The sequence below is a fragment of the Nilaparvata lugens genome, chromosome 1 (assembly GCF_014356525.2).
Source record: "Nilaparvata lugens isolate BPH chromosome 1, ASM1435652v1, whole genome shotgun sequence".
Classification (NCBI taxonomy): Eukaryota; Metazoa; Arthropoda; class Insecta; order Hemiptera; family Delphacidae; genus Nilaparvata; species Nilaparvata lugens.
The window spans coordinates 88,106,148-88,114,714 of record NC_052504.1 but is presented as its reverse complement, the minus strand read 5'-3'; positions in this window follow the sequence as shown (position 1 = coordinate 88,114,714).

The following is an 8,567-nucleotide window of genomic DNA, read 5'->3' as shown; positions in this document are numbered from 1 at the left end:
TTGTGTATATGAACACGACATGCAGTCAATTATTAAGTAAATAATTAAAAACTTTTACTTACTGACTGAAGTACTTTCAATCGTCTAGCGATCATTTTCAACAGTGTAGACCGGAAATGTTTTGATGGTTAGGAAGATCTTCCTAACCATCAAAACATTTCCGGTCTACACTGTTGAAAATGATCGCTAGACGATTGAAAGTACTTCAGTCAGTAAGTAAAAGTTTTTAATTATTTACTTAATAATTGACTGCATGTCGTGTTCAAATACATAAAAAAAGTGTGTTAATACAAAGCAGCTAGGAATGGATCAAGAAACCATCACTTTTAAATTATATGCTTGCTTTTTGAATTATTTTTAATTGAGCTCCATAGAAGTTAATGGGAGCAGAACGATTCTAACGGTTCTGTCAAAGATAAATTGCTATCAACACGATTTTTATATGAAATTTTGTGAATGGAAAGAATTGACCACACTTCAATCTTCGATATCTCTATTAATTACTGTTACTCTCATTCTTCACAAGAATTTACACTCTATAATATTTATTTGTTACATTAGGATTAAAAAACTCCCAACAGAAAGCATAAAAATGTGAACAATAAACTTACAAAAGTCCATGTAATATTGAACTAGATTATACCGACAAAATATCTGGATTGGGACGAAGGCTTCACATTTTTGTCGGTAAAAGTTTGCCGAGCCAGCTAGTTAAATAATAATTACATTATATAGTGAGTGTTCTCGATCAAAGCCCAATTTAACCTACTTATCACCTTTATTGGATCCGGTAACGTAACTAATTACAGCTAATTTCAGTGGCTGAAAATTATAATTAACAATGTTGAAAATAATTATTCTCTCCACTACTGAATTTGCTACAGTAGATGAGTTCAATGAACTGTAAGAGGTTTGAGTGCATTTCTTTAGCAGAAATTATTTATTTAACCATCTTAAAATAATATTATGGTTACTCACCATTAACTGTATCCTACCATTTTCATTGTTAGAATTCACCATAATGGTTCTGAATAATATCATGAATTATTTTAATATTGTATGATTGGATGCAATCAGTTCAGCTCATTAGATTAGTCAGCCTTTTTTCAATTTTTAAATGGATAGGTCATGGAATTCTTATCACAGTTATTAAAACGACAGCTCTCAACACAGTTATTGAAACTATATAAATATAATTTATATAATATGTGCTACGGTAACGGAACAAAACAGCCGATTGTACTGAAGAGTGAATGTAACAGGAAAAATAAAATTGTACAACGAGATGTTTTGAATATTACCAAACTTCTATTAGAATCCGGTTTATTTTTAGAGAGAAATCGGGAGAAAACAAGCGTAACTTGTTGAGTCAGAGAAAGTGATAACGGAGAGAGAGTGAGTCCATTGAGTGAGAGGATGGGAAATGCGGATGTAATAAGGGTTGTTGAGGGTGATGGAATAAGAAGTCTCTTCTCAAGTTCCAGCTTAACTATTTTCTTTGAGAAGTTGATGAGGGTTGAAGAGTGAGGGAGAGTGCGCATGAGTAAATGAGAGAGTAATAGAGGAGAGGATTGCAGAGGGGAACGGAATTAAGTAGAGTTGGAAGTTATTAAAAGAGAATTTACGTTATAAATCTCACACAGATTTCTGTAGAAGTCTCTCTTCAAACAAGCATTGCACAAGGCAGGCTACGTTATTTATGTGGAAACTATTCGAAATATCATCTATCAAGGAGTTTATTGAATGCTTCCACCACTTCATATAATTTCATTTTCATTGAACAGAAATTCACATTGTCAATCTGATACACATTTTGACATTTACCTGGAAGTAAAAAGTTATCTCTTCTTGCAAGTGATAATGCACAATATAGACTTCATCATTTATCATTTATATGCTCGTCATTCTTATCCCAAGACTGAATAAAAAAATTTAATTCTTATTTATTTTGAAAATCTTTTTTTCTTATTCATCCGATTCCAATCTGGATTCACTCTTTCGATTTGTTAAGCGAATTAGTCAAAATATCATGCATCAATAAGCTGTATTTTCATCCCACTTCATTTGTTGTGAAACTGTGAATAGAAATTCACATTGTAATATGAACCATTTTGAATCTCAAACAAATTCTCCTGAATCTTCTTTCCAGATGGAATATAGGCTATCTTGATTCTCAAAAAAGACTACTTCATTCAGCTAGAAACTTTTTCAAAATATCATTTTCCTACAGATACCCTGAAAAGTGACCATTTGTGCACTGATTGCAGGCTGCAAAGAATCACTTTTCCGCACTAGTGCGCAAAGTGAGTACTTTGCGTACTCCAGATTTGCAGCATGACAACGCAAAATAGTTAGTAGGTTATATGGAGCACTAGTGCAGCAAAATCAAAATGAAGTTGGTAACAGTGACTGCTGTGGCTGCTATAGTGAGCAGAGGTGCAACCAAGCACAACGCGCTAATTATTAAGTAGATATTATAACCAAGGACAACGACAGCACAGTGCCACCACAGCACACACCACACAGCTGCCCCCGCCATTCAAACACTACTACATTATTCAGGCAATTTTACCCATAATTACCCACTTTTCATATTCAATGGTAACTGTAGGAAAAATTTAATGTGAAATACGTGCGCAAAGTTCGTTGCTGCACTCAAGAAACCATTCCGCCCTCGCCTACGGCTCGGGCGTAAACGTTTCTTTCGATGCAGCAAACTGTCACTTTGCGCACTAGTTGCACAAATAACTATTACTACGCAGTTGTATTCTCTTTATCCAGCCTTTTGATCCATTATCCTTCACTGTTCTCAAAAATTGAATACGAAATGCTTCCTCAGTATAATCTCTTAGTTATGTAGTGGACAATCCAAATTTATTATCTGAATGATTTTCAAGCGTAGTTTGATTTTATATATATATATATCTACAAGCTCCTTCACGATATAAATATCTCCTTCACGATAATCTATCAGATTTACCTAAGAAGATATAAAAAAGATACAACAATAGTAGTAACCAATATCGATTAAATAGTAACTATTATTTGCAAAACTATTCATTATTACTCAAAGTGGAATAAATTGTGGGTTTGCTGGATCTTAGAATAATTATGGTCTATATCAAGCAATACCCTCACACTGGTACTGTAATAGTTGTTCGAGAAGGATGAAGCCTCTCCGCTCAAAATTCGAAGAATACTCACTGGGCGTAGTACAAAGTTCCCAGCGGGTTTTTCAGAATAGCCTAAAGAATAATGATTCATAATTGAGTTTTCTAGCAGTCGTGAAAAGGAAAACAAAAGCAATATCATCATATCCGTTCGAAAGGAAGCAGAGCCTGGGGCTGTCTCCCTCCTTCTCACCCTATTTCTCTCTCGGCTACCGACCAGGGAACAGTTCCCATTTCCTCTTTTTTCATCCGTTGACAAGAATCCTTTTCTCTCAACGATACAAAAGTCATTTCTCATTTCTGTCTCCAGTCGTCTACATATCTCTCATTATTCATTTTTGCATCCATCAGCTTGTTTTCGTCGTTTGACACAAACTGAGAACTGTGTGACCGTTTCCATTGTTCTTTGATCATTTCATCTTGTGGAAAATACGAGATGATATAATTTTTCTCATCAACTTCTTATGTTGATAATGAGTTGGTACATTCATTCTATTGGGTGAACCGAATTCATTATTCTACGAAACAGAGTACAATTCAATGAATACAGACATGAATGAACATGGTTATTCACTCTACTAGCCATGAATAAACTCATATTGTTGACACCATCATATTCCCAATCACAAGGAATAACACTCTATATATACTAGAGATTCGACCTATTCTCTATTCTCTTTACTGATACGCTCTATATATTATATCAAAATGGTAGTTCGGGGAAAATTGGACAAAGAATCGATTCCAATACTCATATTAACTCAATTCTAATCACCATCGGATTCTGGTGAATGGAATAATGAATGAAGAAGTGAAAATACATAATCAAATCAATAACAAAAACTTATCAAGACTTATGAATTGTGTGACGATGTGAACTATTATGAAAATTCCTGAAGCTGTATTACATCATCACTAAATTATGATAATAATGCGAAAAAGTTTCATCTTATTAATAACTATCACTATTTCCGAGAGGGAAGTGAAATCCCATTACGATGGAAGAATATTGAACCGCAACATGATTTTCATTATATCTTTGAATTTGGTGAGAATCATTATAATGATGATTCATCAAGAAAATGTTGAAATTATGAACTCCCGAATAATTATTGAAGAGACTTCGGATATTGTCAAAAAATCCACTTTATTTTAATAAAAATGAACTCCTAAATAGTCTATAATAAATTTCAACATAACAGTACTCTCCAATTTACTGTTTTTCAAACAGTGTTTATTGATTTGCGAACTGATTTCAAGAGATATGAACAGTCTCAGTTATCAAATGTGATAACAAATAATCACAAGTTCACAGTTGAGGAGAATATTGAGTTTCTTAATGTTTATAACAAAGTAAGATCTTTGAATATTCTAGAGGCTTAAGAAATAACAAGAGTAATTAGAGAAAATTCCCAGTATAGTTCAAATGACCAGATTCATTTCAACCAATACAACACTACGAATTTAGTTTTATCATAAAATTGTAAGCATACATTAGTTAATAGTTTTTCCATTTACATATTTGTTTTATTATCTTACACAATTGTTTTCTTGTTTTCTTGGTTCTTATTTTGTACTGAAAGTGAATTTTGTTTGAAAGTGAATCATGGCGAGTCTGTTGCTTAAGCCGCCATTTTGTGACACCCTTGAGTGAGAGGAGACTGTCTAGCTGGGCCAATGGCAGGCGTTCATGTCTTTGACCAATAGCAGTACTTATCTACTAGTATAAATTCTGCTGCTCTTTATTTAGTTTTAGTTTATCAGAGATTGAAAATGGTGTGATAACTGAAACCGGTCTTTCTGAGTATCAATAAATCTGTGTTTTTTTCTACAATTTCTTAGTCTTTTCCATTTAATATGAATAATTACCACAATATCAACTTCTCAACTACACAAAAAAAAAGATATGAACATGTCAAATTTGAAAGATGTCAGTCGAATGCTCTGCACCATTATGATGTTCGATGATGAAATGATCCAAAAGTATTGGCTAACCTTCAATGTTCCAAAGCTCTCAATAATTTTGGCCTTCAATATTTCAAAGCTGTTATATGGTCTACTACATTATGATGCTCAATACAATCATCAGAATAAAGTCTTCATTATTGGTGGGAGGAGTTCATTACAGTCATAGCCCCATAATCTAGGTCAAATTTGACTAATCCGGATGACAGGAGAGTGAGTGAAGGGCTCAGTTCACTCTTCAAATGATGACAATAATGAGGCAAAGTTGCATTACGATGGGAGGAAATCGAGTCCCTAATATGGTTTTTGTAGATGGAGTTTGCTGGGTTGACAGAGTCCCATTAGCTCGTTCAGTCAATGCTTATGGTCATTTCCCAATAATTCAAACCATGGTATCATTAAACAGACTTTTTGCAGCCAACGTAGCGTGTGGATATGAATCCGGGTTTAAGCTGTAAATTGTGGAATGAATGATCACAGTTCTTCAATTTCAGTTTTTATCATAGAATATACATAGAGAATTTGTGTGCATTTGTGTAAGCTTTCTCTATGTTCGTTAATTTACTCGATTGCAGTGGATATGTTTCCAAACTTGTAAACTTATAGATAACTGTTTTGATCCATTTCAATAGGGCAGGCAACTTAATCCTCACAGGGTACAAGTAATCCATGGAATGAAACTTCTTTGACATTGAATGAAAAATATTTTGTCTAAATTTTACCATCCAGTTATTGCAAATTACTGAGATATTGCAATTATTCAAATGCTAATGAATAAAATATCATTATTCAACGAAAATCCAAATTAAATACTGTAATTCACCCCGAATTTCAATTTTAATTCACTGCTCATCGAGTTTCCATGTAGCTGTTTACCCTGTTGTCAATATTTGCAGCATTCAATTTGGATTTTCGTTTAATAATAATAATTAATTCAATTATTGTTGAAATTAAAGTGAATGGAAAAAGGTTGGGAGTTACTTATTTTGAAGGTATCTAAGAACATCGGGAATTGGATGTAGCACATTATTCCAAACGAGCAAGAATTGATTAAGCACGGACTCAATATGAAATATTTCTCTGTGAAGGTTCGGTCTCTCATGGGACAGAGTTGCACTATCTAAAGCTCAACTCTATAGTTGAACTATAGAGAGTGCAACTCTTATATCATAGATAGAATCACAAGACGATGATTTTCTAGTCAGATTCTACAATATTTAAAGTTTGTACTGCAAACAGTGTAAAATTCATTCTATTTCTTGCTTTGAACTATTCTCATAATATTCTACAAGCTTCAAAAACTACCAAAGTGACTATCCACGGAACAGTCATGAGACTATATAGTTTGATATGAATGATTTTCTAGTAATTACAACATTTTGGACAGCCTTCATCGAATCCCCGTTCCCATTTCTGGCATCATCAATGATTTTCAATCATATAAGATATAGGTCCAACGTAGAACATTTTCCTGAAGCATAATGAAATTATATCGTGAATAGGCCTACTCAACTCCAATTTCATTGGGTTGAATCATACAGAAACAATAGCGTAAGTAGATATCCCATGGTATAGGGCGTTTTTGTCGCAACTTTTACTTTTATCTCAAGCCCATAGTCAACGAAATTCTTTCCCATGATGCTGTGTGATGCTGGTTGTCTCTCATATTGTGCCGATCTTACACTATCACCCCAACAAAACATTAAAAATCAACAATAATCGACAATGATCGGCTTGAGATAACAATAAAAGTAGCGACATAAACGCCGTATACCATGGGATATCTACTTACGCTATTGTTTCTCTATGGTTGAATCCTGTGAAATGTTTCAAACCTTCCACGAATATTCTTCACTACTGAAATATTATTTTTAAGGATTTTGAATATTTTTTACTGTTTGAACAGAGATTCTCCTCCAAATATTTTATAGTAGAGTACGGGCCACAGATCAGTATGAGAAATATTCCATTCCAGCCTAGAATAACCAATCTATAGATCAATTCATGGTTACTCACTGACTTAAGTATGAGAAAGTAATAAAATCGGCTCATACCTTGAAACTAGAATAGGAATCAATAATAGCAGGCCTCACTCTGATTATTATGAATGGAGCAGACAAATAAATTTCCACTCGTAAATCGTAGAACGGAAGCTTCGCTGAATCTTTTTATGGCCGCCTCCACCTTAGCTCATGGTCGAAAGTAGTGCAAAGCCGCTGTTTGAGGCTTATGGAAAATGGCAATTTTATGCTCAAACTGACAATGGCAGCTGGCTGACATGTTTTCTTCTTAGCAATCCTTATCGATTGGTGATGTGCGGAGACTCCACATCAACTGAGACTTTGTAAATGCACTATGGTGCTACCATCAACTGAGACTTTGTCTGCTGATAAAAGGTTGGAAGCTCTTATCTACTCTCAGCCCGGAAGACAGGACATGGCAGGCCACCCTCCTTTCAATGAAGTGTTTTAAGATTACAATACTTTGCACTGAGCATTTTTGCAATGCGGTTGATCTCCACACGTGCTCAATACGTGTGAATAGGTAATAAGGCGAATCATGATCGAGAAATAATGCTTGTTACATGAGGAAATATTGGAAAAACTACATCATTGAAGTCTCCATCGGTGTGACAGGATACAATTTATTCTCACTCTGTCAGACAATTCCAAGAAAAAATATCACATGTTGTTAGTTTAGTTAGTTCAATATTTTATAAGTGCTCTCTCTCTTGGATAATTTCTGGAATTCTTGATAAAGTAATCCTGTTCCATGATGGAAGTTGGGTATAGTGGAGTGGCTCATTATGAGAAGTGCCTCCTTTATTGGATAATTTTGTTTATTTTCTGGAATTTGATTTCAGATCAGATCTCTTGAATAAGGAGACTTGAGAATCACATGGAAGATGTTTGATATTTTTTATATCCTCCTGAATTTCATGAAATTGAAGTAATAAGTTAACGAACTGTTTATCGTAAACTTCCACATTTTCTCAAACCCTGTATTTTCTCGAACTCTAATATAAAGCTGCGTACACATACTCGCCCTTCCAACCCGCACCGAGCACGCTCCTCTCTCGTACCGCCCTCGTACCGCCCTCGTACCACCATCGAACCACAGTCGCACCGCCCACGCACCCATCATGAACGTTACGGAAGATGTTAGATCTTCTCGCGTTCCCCGGTCGAACCACTGTTGCTCCCCGGTCGATCATCAATCGCTCTGCTGGAGTGACGTTCGGTTGCGGAGCAGAGCGACAGTCTGTACGCACCTTTATAATATTCTCCTCAACTTCATGAAATTGAAGTAAGTTACCGAAATGTTTATCGTAAACTATCACATTTTCTCAAACCCTGTATTTTTTCAAACTCCTCAGGATCAATTATAGTTAGAGCCATTCGAAATATTAGAGGACTCTTCGACACAGTCTCG